This window comes from Pteropus alecto, unplaced genomic scaffold (genome assembly GCF_000325575.1).
Source record: "Pteropus alecto unplaced genomic scaffold, ASM32557v1 scaffold479, whole genome shotgun sequence".
NCBI lineage: Eukaryota > Metazoa > Chordata > Mammalia > Chiroptera > Pteropodidae > Pteropus > Pteropus alecto.
The window spans coordinates 253179-269084 of record NW_006492031.1 but is presented as its reverse complement, the minus strand read 5'-3'; the positions used below and the strand labels follow the sequence as shown (position 1 = coordinate 269084).

At 40.8% G+C, this 15906-nt stretch overlaps 1 protein-coding gene and 1 pseudogene across 1 annotated transcript in view; one reads left to right on the top strand and one right to left on the bottom strand.

The window, feature by feature from the left end:
* The window catches only part of GRIK4 (glutamate ionotropic receptor kainate type subunit 4), a 307264-nt gene that overhangs the window by 251339 nt on the left and 40019 nt on the right, over window positions 1-15906 (bottom strand). The window lies entirely within an intron of this gene.
* Window positions 7746-7864, top strand: LOC112473520 (annotated as a pseudogene).

Below are 15906 nucleotides of genomic sequence, written 5' to 3'. Positions count from 1 at the left end.
TAGAATTTTGTCCTCTTTTTCCTATCTGCCAAGGCTGTTAAGAAGAGATAAGGCTAGAAAAGCACCACCTAAGTGAATAAAACTATGAATATTCATGTCGTGCATCTCTTAGGGTGACCTCAGCAGCTGCAACTCATTAAGCCACTTATGGTTACCTCTCTACCTTGCAAAGTTCCCAGTTCCAGTCCAACTCGTCTTTCCTCAACCTTTAGAAATTTTCTGTAGCAACGGAGGATGAAAGAGACACAGCCACATCTATTACCTCCTAAAGCTATAATCATAAATCCCATTGCAATTAAACCTAGCCTAGGAAAGGACTTAAAGCACAAAACACACTGCTGCTTTCACATTTGCCAATTACAACATGACAATGATTGAATAGCCCATTGTCAGTGATGCAGGGATGGCCCACTCAGCTTTCCTCCTGGAGTTTACCAGATGGGGTCTGAGGGCTCAAAGATGCCAGGGATGATAACACACAGAGCATGCTGATCAAATCTTCAGGGGGGCACAAAACTGAGAGAGCAGAAACTTAGCATGTCAATGACAGAATCCAAATTCAAAATTACCAGTAGAAGAGAACACTGATGGAAGCCGATAAAATGAAATCTTTTGTGGAAAATGTAGTCTTACCCTTAGATTCAAGAAATCAATAGCAGGCCTATAAACAGGGGAAACCTGGCTTGAACATGTTTATAGAAAAAAAAAAAAAAAGAGATGGGCTTTGTTCATTTGTTTTGAACACAAGCTTGACATTAACCAACTGACAAATGTTTACTTACAAAAAAATGTAATCCTGGGCTATGTTAATAATAGCAGTGTCTAGGACAAAGGAGGAACTGACTTTCTAATCTCTTCCCTAGCCAGACTAAGGTTGAACATTATGACCAGTTTGGTCACCACTTTCAGAAGGACAATGACAAACTAGAAGACGGTCTGGGCTAGTGACAAAAATATAAATCAAATTATCTGAGAAGCGGCTGAAGGGGCAGGAAATATTTATCCCAGGGAAGAGAAGATTTGGAAGGGTCATGACTGTTGACTTTAAGTATGTAAAGTGCCATCAAGAAGAATTAGGAATCCACTTTCCTAGGTCCATGAGGGCCAAATCAGGTCCTGCAGAAGGAAATGGCAAGGCTCAGAATTGAATATCAGAAAAACTGACCAACAACCATGGCTGCTGTCACAAGAGGCAGTGGGCAACCTGTCCTTGGTAGGATTTAAGCAGAGGATGAATTGGGGAGCAAACAAAAACAGAAGAGTCATGGCTTTGTATCTCTGCAATGCATACAAATTACTGAGTTGTAGGAGATTTTCCTGATTGAACAGTAAATAGCTTCAGGAGACCAGGAGGCCTGGTTCTTTCTCCTCTCTTAAATATCCTGCCTCTTTGGGATCATTTCTTGACACTTTTGCCCCTCTCTGTCCAACCCAGCCCAGTATACCACATAGCTGGACATCAGGACTCTGCTTCTCCATCATCTCTTCTAGAAGCTGTCCATCACTCATCAAAAGCAGGTTGGGTGCCCCTGCACCCCAGCTCCCTTAGCACCCTGTACTTTTGGTATCGAAGTACTTATCCCTTTACAGTTACTGCCTATTTACTTGTCTGCTTTACCTACTGCATGTAGGCTGGGCAACGCCAGAAACCCTTGTCAGGTTTACTCATTACTGTATCGAGCACCCGGCCCAGGGCAAAACCCAAAATAAATATTTCCAAATACATGAATGTATGAATCAACTGGATTCTAAATGAAGCTACCCAGACTATAGTCTGAGTAGATTCATTTATTAGGACTGCCTAGCTTCTTATCCTTATAGAACCCACCTGTCTACTCTGGGCTGCATGTCAGCTTTGAGGCTTTTCTGCTCTGGCCTCAGGCTCTGGGGAGGAAGCCCCTTTTCTCTCTAACCCCAATAGGCTTTCCACAGCTTCTAGGTGTGTTAACTACACCTTCCCAGTCTGGCAATGGGACATCTGTGGAAGTTCTTTCCTAGAAAACAGTAGGAATCGATATGTTTGATATAGTTTTGCCAGGTGGTTAGAGATTGGACAAAGTAGACTCTGAGGCCCTTCTGCCCTGGAAATCTCTGCTCTTGTATTCTGGAAGAGCCTGTCCTCCTAAACTTGGCCCATGCTGAGGGATGTCTCTTGAAGAGAAATAGTCCCAAAACTAATCCACAGCCCCCCACCCCCAGGCCCAGAGGTATGAGTCACACTAAGATGAGTTTGTTCTTTTTCCCTTAGGCTATGGCATGGACAGGTGAGAGGCTCCAGAAAGTCTCTGACTTGGGACACTAAATAAAGTACAGAACGTTTGCCCCAACTTGGTCAACCCATGAAAAAGTTAAGACCCAAGGAGTTAAATGCTTTTGCCCTGCTCTTGAAATGCTAATTCTGTGCTTAGGAGTTAACACAGCTGCCCTTAAACTGAACATCTTATAACTCGCTTTTGTTTACCCTCTGCCTTTACTGCTGCTATTGATGCTATTAATATTTAATGTCCCTTGAGGAAGGAGCACTTCCCTGACAGAACAAGATCTGGTGCAGTATTCATCAGAGAAACTGTCTTGGGGCTCACTGCCTCCAACAGCTCAGCAGGATCCATCCTGGGCCAGAATGGGAGAGCAGGATGCTGTAGTGGCTGACTTGTCCTCCCATCTACTGAGAGCATCCTGGATATGGCTGTGAGGCTAGGTGCTCAGGTTCTGTGTTGTCTTCCAGGGCATGACAGTGTTGAAGTCTGCTGAAGTTTATTTATTAACCCTGGCAAAGAGGCCTCCGGGAACACAAACAGATTTTAAAATAATACAAATCATTAACATTTAAAATGCCAAAGTGGCAACAATTCCTTCTGTTCCTGTGGGAGGTGGCAAAGCAGCTCAGAGAGGAGCCAGGAGTGGGACATGCTGGGTTCCCTCTTTATGCACCAGACCCACTGGGTAGAGTCTGTGTTAAGGGTGTGGCTCTGGGCAAAGATATGCTAATGGACAACTTCTGCTTCTGTAATCTGCTTGCTTGTTTGATGTTAACTAGGGTGTGGTTAATCTGTTTGCTTGTTTGATGTTAAATCAGTGTATGGTTCTAGGCTTTATAAACTGACTCTTTTGGGAGCTCGGGGCTGATCTCCTCGAACCCTGTGTGGTAGAGAGTCAGTCACCGGCCGGCTAATAAAGGCTCATAATTCATCTCAATTGGCTCTGTGGGTCTTAGAATTCATCGCGCCACAACATCTGGAGGTCTGCTCTCTTCCTTGGAGAAAGGCCAGGTACTTTCCAATCTGAGAAAGGGACTCACACAGCTGGAATTGGGGACCTCTTTACCCATATAGAAGGTGAGACTCAAAACCAGTATATGCTTGGTCAATGAGGGGCTGGAGTGAAACAATGCAGTCTATTAGAAGAATGTGGGTGGGAGGCCAGAAGCTCCAGTTGCATCTTGATTTGTGTCATTAATGAGCCATGTAGTCTTAGCTGGACCTCTTAACTTACCATCAGTTCAGTTCAACTCAGTTTTCTCCTCTAATAATAGAATTATTTCAATCCAAAGGACCCTAGAATATATCTAGTCCAATCTCCTCACTGTACAGATAACCTCAACATCCCTACAAGGATTAATTGGAATACAGGACTCCTATAGTTGTGGTATCAGGATTTAAGACTTGACATGGTAATGTAGGGAGGAGACAAGATAATAAAAATGTTAATCAAGCCACATTCAGAGACTGCCATATGCAGATCAGCCCTGCAGCTGGGCCAGGAGGACACCTGCAGAACAAAGGAAGATTTCTACTGGGATTTGCCAACAGCCTATTCTTCTCCACACCTGTGAAGGGGAATCAGCAACCAAGAGAGTCATTCCCTTTGGCTAAAACCATGGGGAACCTAAGGATTAAAAGGCTAGGAATTGCCAGCAGGCCTTTCACTCTGCATAGTCTTACCTTTTCACACTATAGAGCCTTCTGAGACTGGACATCACTTATAAAATTCTTAATCTTTTAGCAGGAAGTGAAATGGGACATCTCTTGCAGAGTTAATCTTTTTAGTAAACCTAGTTAATTTTTCTTCCCTCCTTTCTTTGTGAAAAGGTCCTCTCCCTCAAATCTTGATAATTACCCTGGTGACTCAGATCCTCTGGCTATTGATAAGGGTCATCAGCTCATTGTTAAGCAGAAATGGTGTTAAGCCAGGTAGGGCCCTTAGAGTGTGAGGGGGAAGGGGACTTTAAGGAAAAAGTCTTTCTTTTTACTCTTTAAGAAATGTATTAACCAAGCCTGTTTCCCTTTACTCATTTAATAGGCAAATCAATAATAGAAATTAATAGATGTATGATTTCAATAACGAGTTTGTATTTTCTTTTCCTTGTCTAGGGACTGAGGTGGCACTTCTGCAGGAAACCCAAGATCTCACCCTGAATGAGCCATTCTTAGAAAGAAGCAGATATGGAAGAAGAGACCTCCCATCCCTCAACATCCATACTAATAAGGGGGTTCATGGCTCTTAGAAAAGAGATAGGCAGGAAAGTTAGGGGGTTTTGGGTCTGCCTGCAAAGACACTGACGTCATCTTATCGTAGAAGGGATCCGCCTTAATCCGCCCACAATTAAGCAAGCCAGAAGGCATTTTGTTAATTTACACAAAGAAACCAATATGCAGAGATTTAGGTACCAGTTTTATCCAGTCACTCGCACCTGCACAATGAAGACCCCAATGACCTTCATCTCACCTGAGTCTCATTAAACCATCTTTATAATATGATGCATATGCCCAGAATTTCATTAATATCATTATAGCAGATTGAATTCTGGGAACAAACATGACAATCTTAGTTGTCAATCAAGGAAGCCCACTCTAAGTAACCACTCACAGCAAAAAGGGACAAAAACCCTGAAGTCTCTGTTACCAGACCTTTTGAGCCACACTTCTCTTGCTCAGGCCCGCTTCCACGTCTGGAAGTGTACTTTACCTTCTAATAAAACTTTTCTACTGTATTTCAGTGTCTTGCTCAATTCTTTGTTCGAGATATCAAGAACCTGGACAACGCGCCAGGAGAGGACCCCACTCTCCAGTAACACTTCCTCTTCCTCACTGTATGTCCAAATCAAAGGAAATGAGTCAACAAAGTCTTTTAAACAATAACTCACAGGAACTAAAAAATGATATATAAACTGAATTTCCTGACCACTCTGGGTCTCTCTTAGTGCCTTTACTTTGTCTTTCTGTCCCTCACACTGTCCCTCTCACTCTCTGCCTCTGAGAGGAGACCACGCTCTGTAGAGTGTTACCCCTTTTCTAATAAACTTTCCAGTTGACTCTAACTTTGGCGTGCGTGTTGAATTCTTTCTACACTCTCGGCCAAAGGACCCTCTTCTCTGGGTACAGGGCTAGGTCTCCCCGTCACTTGGGAAAATTTGCCCTGTCCTGCATCAATGGGGTCAGTCATTTCACTTTGTTTCTGCCTTGGCTCTTGCTGACTACTATTCAGCTGGGACCTGTAGGCAACTCTGAAACCAAGGCACAGAGTTCTTGTTACTAATCATAATGCTTTGCATGTGTGCAGTTACCGCTCAGTTTTCAAAGCTCCCTCATCTGCTTTATCTTTTTGATATGTATGCGGTAAGCAGGGAGGTATCTGTATGGCAAATGGGAAAACACAGACAGAAAGGTCCACTCTAAGTCTCATGAGTCATAAGCAGTCAAGAGATGGCTTAAATCCTGGTCATCTTGCTTTCTGTCCTGGACTCTCTTACGCCACTCTGTTTTTTGTTTTGTTTTGTTTTTTGATGGTTGTTATTGTTATAAAAACAGACTCTCTTTGGTATCATCAGAAAAGCTAAAAGAGCCTCAGAGAAGAAGGGGTTTGGGGAAATGGGTGAACAGCTGTCCAGAGCATTCTGTATATGGAACAAATACTTGTAGATTTGTTTATTTGCCGAGATAGTCAAAAGTGCCCTATAAAAGTAAGGTATGGTTATTACTAAAAATCTCATTTTCCACATTGCAAAACCACATGGCATCAATTCCCCAGGACACCTATCAAACTGACCTTTTGTTGTCTATAAGCTAGTCAGCATTTGCTGAGAACCCCTCAGGAAGTCAAAACCCTGGTAGAAGGTAAGGAGAGGAGTCGGGAAGTGAATTCTCATTTTCAGATGATAACACTTAGTCCAGAAATTTCCGGAAACAACTATCCCTCCCTGGAAGGCCTATTTATTCTTTTATCTCCAGCACCTAACACAACCCATGGCACAGAGTAGGTGCTCAATGAAGGTCAACAGAACTCCTGCACTTGGCATTCTGGATTGGGGTAAGGACTACAATTAGATCTTAAACTTCGGAATTCCTGTAAATCATTGGGGTACTTGTTAAAATGCGAATGCCAGAATCAGATTCTAGATTCAGTAGGTCTGAAATCTGCACTTTTAATAACTTTTCCAGCTAAGATTTTAGATAGGTGATCCTTAGCCCTTCCTTTGAAAAATGTGGCTCAGAAAGAACTCTGAATTTCCAAGCTGGCAGGTCCTTCTGAGGGCTATTTACATATCTCACAACCACATGGTCTGCCCCCAAGCCAACCAGGTAAAGGTTACTGCCATGACTTTGCTCAGGCTCTGGGCCATCAGCAAAGAGCCAGCAGGCTTATTACAGTCCTAGAAATACACAAACCAAACTCCCATAGTGCAAAAGAAGGTGGGATGTGGGAAACAGAAGAGAATCATTTGTGAACAGCAGCCCTGGGCCTCATGATGACAATGTACTAAATGGATGCACAGAAAAGATTTCAGCCTATGCAACCTGAGAAGAGAATATCAGATGTAATGTAGGGAGAAGGCAAGAGAACTGAAGTGTTAAATCAAGCTGCATTTAGAGACTGCAATATGCTGATCAGCTGTGCAGCCAGGCAAGGAGGACACCTGTAGAACAAAGGAAGATTTCTACTGGGACTGCTAACAACCCATTTCCCATACCTGTGAAGGGGAAACAGAAAAAAGAGTCTTTAATTGGCTGTTCTACACAAATAAAATTGTTCATTTTCTATGGCTAAAACCATAGGGAACCTATGGAATAAAGGCTAGGAAATGCCAGCAGGCCTTGCATGCTACAGTCTTACCTTTTCACAGGGCATACTCTTCCCCTTCCTCATTGTATGTCCATATCAAAGGACGTGGATAAACAAAGTCTTTAAAACTGTAATTCATCGGAACTAAAGAATGATATATAAACTGAATTCCCTCCTCAGGGTGTCTCTCACTGCCTTTACTCTCAGTCTCTTCTCTCAGTCCCTCTCAGTGTCTTTCTCTTGGTACTCTTTCTCTCACTGTCCACATCTCTCTTAGGTTAGGCTCTCTGCCTCTGAGAGAAGACCACACTCTATCTGTAGAGTGTTATCCCTTTTCTAATAAACTTTCCTTTTGACTCTAACTTTGGTGTGTGTATTGAATTCTTTCTACACTCTCCGCCAAAGGACCATCTTCTCCTCTCAGTATTGGGCTTGGTCTCTCCTGACTAAGGTAATTTGCCCTGTCCTGCATCAGAAGGACAGTGGATCTTAGAAACCGCTTTCTGGCCCAACATAGTTGGGGGTAATTAACCTTTAGAGGGGCGGGTTCATTTCTGGAACAAGCAGCAGCCTCTGTCTTCTGGAGGCTATTTATGTTCAGGAGAAGAACCAGGCTACCAGCAACTCTGCATGTGGCTCTGTTCCAGGTCCCAGAGATTCAATAGGAAAAACAAACAAACAAACACGTCTACGGCCATGCCACCCTGAACATGCCTGATCTCGGCTGATCTTGAAAGCTAAGCAGGGTCAGGCCTGGTTAGTACTTGGATGGGAGACCACCTAGGACTAACAGGTGCTGTAGGCAAAAAAAAAAAAAAAAAGAAAACAAAACCTCCACTGGCCAGTCCGTGAGCTTCGCTATACTCTAAGCGCGCTCATCTCTGCCTCTGCCTGGGGTTAAGAGGAAAGGTATTTCTGTTCTCTCCATGATGAGGATTATTTATCAGGGATTTCTGTTGAGCTGAACTACAGGAGGGAAGGCTTGGGGAGACTCAACACAAAAAAATCCCATCCCATTAGTGTTTTTCTCACAAAGGGTCTTTCACATTTATCAAAGAAGTAGATTAAAAGCTTTGTGCTCCTCCTCACGCGCCATGCCCGGAGCAGAAACAAGATTCCTTGTGCTAGTGGTAAGATTCACTTCCTCAGCACCTTGCCTTTTTGTCCATTACCACTTTATCAAGTCCCTTAGGGTTCTGAGTATGTAGTAACGTCCAAATATAGTTGTTCCTTCTCCATGGCTTATGTGGAGATTGTATTTTCCAGAAATGGTCACAACAATTTCTCCCATCCCACATACTCTTCTAATGTAATGACTCTGGCATACCCCACCATTGAGAGGTACAGTCTATGACCTCTCCTCTGGAATCTAGGTGGGCTTGTAACTATAGTGGAAATGATGCTATATGACTTTTGCTGAGTCAGTCATAAAAAGCAATACAGCTTCTGCATAGTTCTTTTGGGTTCCTCAGTCTTAGAACCCCAACAACGTATTATGAGGAAATTCAAGTAACCTGCAGAGGAGCTCACATGGAGAGTTCCACATAGAGAGGAAGAGAGGCCCCCAGCCCTCAGTGCTAGTTGAGCCTCCAGCCTCCAACCAGCACCAACTTCCCAGCCATGTAAGTGAGTCATCTTGAAGAAGATCCTCCACTTCCACCTCCCCTTACCCCCAGCCCCTCTTGCCCCACAGTGGATGCTACAGGGAGCAGAGATGAACCTTCTGAACCTTCCTCATTGAGCTTTGTCCCAATTAAGGATTCATGAGCTAAATAAATGACAATTATTATGTAAAGTTACTATAGTTGCCCAGGTTCTTGATCACCTCCTCCTTACCTTTATCAGTCTGCCACCAAAAGGAGTCTCTGATATTATAGAGCCATTTAGATTCATTTAGAGGGACAAATGTGTGGAATCTTTAGGAAATAGAGTTCAGAGTGGATTCAGCCCACACCAACAGGTCCCTCCACAGGTTTTCCCTCAATGGTTTGCCCTAAGCAGAGTGGCTATGCCTGGCATGCTGGCAGCTAAGGCTGTGAGTCTCAGCCAATGAAGTGATACACTAGGAGCTGCAGGGTCCAGCTCCCACAGTATGTGGTACTGACTCATGTTCTTAGCCACCTCCATAACTGCTGCCTAGGATTCTTGTCTCCTTACCTTCTTCGCCTTGTCTCCAAATCTCTGTAAATGAGCATCATATTGCAGTTTCCTCCTGAGAAGAACTATTCTGGCTAACTCAAGCCTAAGGGTTCAGTGGTGATGAAGACAAATAAAGCTCTGCTTGGTTATAAGTGGAATCCAGGATCTTTGCCATAATTAGAGGGGATCTATTTATCCCTTTCATAGTGTCCATTTATCCCTTCATAGTGTCTGACACAGTGTCAGGTCATGGCAATGTGGTGTAGCTATTAGCACCTGGTGTGTTAACATGGTGATCATAATAAGTAAGAATGGAGCTTGTAGGAAACAAGGCTACTGAGTGGCATGTACCTGCAGACCAAACACCTGAAATGAGGAGGCCTGCTGCATAGGCAGCCACAGAGGGGCTGAGACTAGTTGTCATGCATGCAGTAACAGTTTGGCAGGGTCTTGGCCATAAGCCCCCTCTAAACCTCCCATATTGCTTTGAAACTGTATGGAACAGATTACCTGTATGTCTTGTGTGATAAATATCCCAGCAGGTCGGGAAATCAGCACTGGTCCTCTAAGGTGTCCCTTGTGTTTCTAAAACTTCAGAGCACATACCAAACACACAGCCTATCAGCCTGCAGTCCAGCTGGCCAGCCCATTCCCTTGTAGGCTCATTCATGGCCTCCATGTTCTCCTGTCCTATGGCAGGGGAGGGAGCAGGGCAGACATGAGCAGAGGCTCACATAGAGACATATGAGCATTCCCCCACATGTACATCCACATCCACTCCCTCAGGGCCCCACCAGCAAGCTGACATGGTCATGATGGAAGAGGTTGGGAAGCTGGGAAATTAGATCTATGAACAAAACTGTGGAGTCGAATCAGCCAGGAGACCAGCAGAAACTGGGTCTGAATGTCAACAAGCCAACAAATCTACAAAGAGCAACTAGAGGAGTGGAGTTGGCAGTAAAAACACATTCAAAGAGTAAAGGCAGAGATCAGGGACAGCTCTAAGGCCATCAGTCCGTGCCTGGAAGAGGCATGGATTTCAGGGTGGATCAAACTTCTGCAAACAGGAGGTTCCTGCGTCTCCCCTGAGTAGATATCAAATGGACTTGGTCATAATGACTGCCCCGTGTCCACAGAACTCTGGAAAGCTCAGACCAGGCCGGATGCTAAAAGCAGTTCTCCAGTGTTTAGGGTCCAATGCTAGGGGTGGGATGTCCTAGAGGCCCCACTGTAGCTAAAGGAGAATGTTGGATAGTAGCCTAAGACATTGAGCCTCCAGGAAAAATTAGTGGAAAATGTGGATTGGCTTTAGACTTTAGCACTGGACTTGACCCAAGAAAGAGGCCACCGACTATGTTAAAAGTTTTATTAACCATGATATTGTGATTTATAATAAAACATACACATTTGGTCTTTATCTCTGTTTCTGTCACAGAGCTCCAAAAACCCTTGGAATTTCCTAAGTGCTAAGAATACCAGGAGCACCTTTTGTTTGATTTTTTGGTCTTTGATAGAACAGGGTTCCTAAAACCCTTGTAATTTCCTGGGTGATAGGAGTGTCTTTTGTTTTAATGAGGCTACTCCTGGACAGCTCCAGATGAGGACCAGTCACTAGAAAGATCACACCAGGATCAGAAACTTGGAATTTTCAGCCCCACCCCCATTCTCTTGAGAAGGGACAGGCTGGAAATGCAGTTAATAATTGATCATGCCTATGCAATGAAGCCTCCATAAAAATCCCAGGGAGTTTCTAGGTTTGTGAACAATCACACTGGGAGGATGACCCACCCCAACTTCATGGAGACAGAAGTCCTGTGCTCAAGGCTCTCCTAGACCACACCCTGTGTATCTCTTCTTTTGGCTGTTCATTTGTATATCTTATCATGTCCTTTAGTAAACTGGTAAATGTAAGTACATATTTTCCTGAGTTCTGTGAGCGGGTCCAGCAAATTTATCAAACCTGAGGAAGGGGTCTTGGAAATTTCAAATTTGTAGCCAAATCACACAGAAGTTGTGGATAACCTGGGGACCTACCACTTTCAACAGACATCTGCAGTTAAGTGTATGTTGAGGAGATAGTCTTGTGGGAATGAGCCCTTAACCTGTGGAATCTGACAATATCTCCAAACAGATAGTGACATGATTGAGTTAAAGTGTAGGAAACCCATCTGGAGTCACAGAGAATTGTTTGATGTGGGGAAAAATCTCCACATATTTGATTATCAGAAGTAGTAAAGGAGACATACAGGAGGGAAAGACTACTGGGTTTTCCTATACCGTGGCCAACAGAAATAAATATAAATGTATATTATCACATCATTAACTGGGACCCACATACTTATATATATATATACAAAGCTGAAATGTTTCATGAAACAATAAACTTTTACTGTTTATGATACCCCTGATATGTTCTATTCCATTCTTTTTCATTTTTCTAAAATTGCTGGTTGTGATCCACTAAATTGATTTCCCAACCTACTAATGAGTCTTGGCCTGCAGTTTGAATACTATTGTTTTAGAAGAGTTTGGCAAACTATGGCCCACAGGCTAAGACCTGCCACCTGTTTGTTTTTAATTAACTGTGATATTGAACTAAAATTCATATAGTTCATACAATTTCATACACATATTTTAAAGTGTACCATTCAGTGTTATTTAGTGCAAGTATTCACAATAATGTACAACCATCACCTCTCTATAGTTTCAAAACTTTTTCATCACCCCAGAAGAATATTCCATACTTTTTAAGTAATCACCCCCTATTCCCCAGGCAACCACTACTCTTCTTTCTATTTTTATGGATTTACTCATTGTGGATATTTAATTTAAAGAAATCGTAAACATTTGTCATTTTGTGTCTGGCTTCTTTCACTTAGTATAATGTTTTCAAGGTTCATTTAAGTTGTAGCATGTATCAGTACTTCGTTCCTTTTTATGGCTGAATAATATTTCACTGTATGTATATACCACAATTTGTAAATCGATTCATCTGTTGATGAAAATTTGGGTTGTTTACATCTTTAATGCTACTATAAACATTTGTATACAAGTTTTCTGTGTAGACATATGTTTTCATTTCTCTTGGGTATATACTTATGAGTGGAATTGATGGTCCATATGGTAATTCTATGTTTAACTTTTTGAAAAACTGCTAGACTGTTTCCCACACCATTTTCTTTTATTTATTTATTTATTTATTTATTTATTTATTTATTTATTTATTTATCTATCATCTTAATAGCTTTTTATATAACAATGTATTAATTTGTTGTCAAAACTGCTACAACTTTTTTGAGTTTTTTTGGTACATTGTTTAGTTTTTAAATAATAGCTGTAAGCATATAATTAAAGGGTTTGATCATTGATTCTATTATAATGTCAGCTTATGTGGGTGGTCAATTGTAGTATAGAATAGGACATTTTGGTGGCAAAATAATATATCATTACATTTACTAATGTATATGCTAAGTTGAAATTTTCTAAATTTAAGTTCTCTTAGTTTTTTGTTTTTTTGTTTTTTTAAAATTTTGTCTAGGAAGTTCTTTATCTTTCCTTTAATTTTAAATGATAGCCCTGCTGGGTTGAGTAGTCTTGGTTGTAGGTCCTTGCTTTTTATCACTTTGAATTCACACACATATATGCCTTACTGTTGAATCGTACACCTGAAACTTACTGGATAGTTAGATTTCTTTCTGTCACCACATATTTGACCCCTTTCACCCCATCTACCTCTCTCCTTCACTCCACTCTCTGGTAACCACTAGTCTATTGTCTATGTCCATTAGTCTCTGTTTGTTTGTCCTGTTTGTTTGTTGCTTTTAGGTTTATATCCCACATATAAGTGATATGTGGTTTTCAACTTTTTCTGTCTGGCTTATTTCACTTAGCATGATTATCTCAAGGTCCATCCACGTTGTCTCAAATGGCAGTATTTCATCTTTTCTTATGGCTGAGTAATATTGTAGGGCACTTTGGTCATTTCCATGTCCTGGGCACTGTGAATAACGCTGCTATGAACATTGATGTGCAAATATCTTTTTGGATATGGGTTTTCAAGCCTTGGGGTAAATACCCAGTAGAGGGATAGCTGGATCATATGGTAGATAAATTCTTAGATTTTTTATAAACCATTTTAATTCCCACCAGCAATATACAACTGTTCCTATTTCTTCACATCCTTGCCTATACTGTTTAGTGTTTTTTATTTTTCATATGTAGTCATCATAGTGGTTGTAAAGTGATTTTACTTTGCATTTCCTTAATGACCATTGAAGTTTAATATGTTTTTCATGAATTTGTTGGACATTTGAACATTGAAGAAATGACTATTTCAGCCCACTGCCTATTTTTAATTAGGTTGCTTGCTTTTTTGCTGTTGAGTTATGAGTTCTTTATATATTTATAAACCTTTATCAAATATATAATTTGCAAATATATTCTCCAAATCTGAAGGCTGTCTTTTCATTTACTTGATAATATCCTTTTATTCACAAAAATTTTTAATTCTGATGAAGTCTAATTTATCTACTTTTTCCTGTGTTGTTTATCCTTTTTACATCATATCTAAGAATTCACTGCCACATCCAAGGTCATGAAGATTTACCCCTATGTTTTCTTCTAATAGTTTTAGATATTTAATTATTATATTTAGACTTTAATCAATTTTAAATTAATTTTTGCACATGAAATAAGGTAGGGGCCCAACTTCATTCTTTGGCAGAGAACATTTTTCTATGTATAGAAAATCTCCCAAGAATTCCCCCAAATCTTCTAGAGCTAATAAACAAATTCAGTAAAGTTACAGGATACAAGGTCAACATACAAAAATTAGTTATGTTTCTAGATACCGGAAATGAATAATCTGAAAAGAAATTTAAGAAAACATTTCCATTTACAATAGCATTAAAAAGCATAAAGTACCTAGGAATAAATTAAACTAAGGAAATGAAAGACTTATACACTGAGAACTACAAAACACTGCTGAAAGAAAATAAAGATCTAATTAAGTGGAAAGACATCCCATGTTCATGGATTGGAAGGCAATACTGTAAAGATGGGAATGCTCCCCAAAGTGATTTATAGATTCAATGCAATCCTATCAAGATTCCAATGGTGATTTTTACAGAAATGGAGAAGCTGATCCTCAAATGTATGTACAATTGCAAGAGACTCTGAAGAGCCAAAACAATATTGAAAAAGAAAAACAAAGTTGGAAGACATACTTTCTGATTTCAAAACTAACTGCAAAGTTTTAGTAATCAAAACTGTGTGGTACTGTCATAAAGATAGATATATAGACCAAGGGAACAGAATTGAGAGACCAGAATAAACCCAAATACCTACGGCCAATTGATTTTTGACCAAGGTATAAAGACTATTCAATGGGGAAAGAATCGTCTCTTCAACAAATGGTGCTGGAACTGCTGGAAAACCACATGCTACCCATTTATTTACATTAAGTTTTACTGGAACATAGCCTTGCTTGTTAGTTTATACATTGTCTGTGGCTGCTTTTGTGCTATCATGCAGAACTGAGTAATCACAACAGAGAGTAGAGACCATGAGTCTTAAAATATATATTATTTGGCCCTCTACAAAAAAGTTTACAGATTCTTGTATAAGATATTATTTTTTTATGCCCACTTGTGGACATTCCTTCATTTAACAAACATTTACTGAGCACCTTCCAAGTACCAGGCCTTTCTCTAGACACAACAGTGAACAAATCAGACAAAGATGTCCGTCCTCATGGAACTTACATTCTGGTATGGGAACTATCCATGACAGGCTTACGATCTAAAGGAATTCAATGACCCCTTGGGGAAGAGAAGCAGTGAGATCATCTGTAAATTACAATCAGTCTTCGATGCTGAGATAGAGGCTATAAGTCCTCTAAGCTTGGGCTCATCCAAATGCTCCCTGTTGGCCTTGGGTTATGTTTCATTCAGCTGCATCTCCTGAGTTGGGGCCAGAGTATCCTGAAAACAATAAATCCTATAGCTCTTCCAGAGAACCAAATATGTTTTGGGCATTGTGTATGTGCTATAAAGGACAATGGTAAGTAAAATACAGTCCCTAAATTGCAGAAGATCATAGTCTAGTGAAAAATAAACTATACACATTATCAGAGAAATAAAGAAATGGTATCATTTAAGGAGCCCCTGATAGGTGCCAGGCATTGTGCAAAAACATCTATAGTTATTACCCCATCTGATCCTTATGAGAACACAAGAAAGATTGGCATGACATTTGATAGATAAGAAAAGTGATTTTCAAAGAGCTTAGTATTTTGCCTTTGGCCACAAAGCCAGTGAGTAGACACCAAGAAATCTGAACTAAGATTATAATAAATCTAAGTTTAGCCATCAAATTATTAAATAGACATTTATGGAGCTCCCACAATTTTCTAAACATCATTCTAGGCTCTAGTGATATAAGGAAGATTGGGACTAATGTTTTTTACACCACACCATTATGTACCCACAATGAACAGGAAATAGGACTTGGCATAATTCACACACTTATGGGAATTTGCTTATAAGCAATTCAGGAGGCAGGACACAGACACAAATGAGATAATGACAATAACACCAAGTACATTCCAAGTGTACAAAAAGAGGTTTAAGTAGTATTTCAAAGCAATCTTAGGGATGGGATGGACAAGGAAATATTTACAGAGGAGAGGGAATAGACAGATGGTAGGAA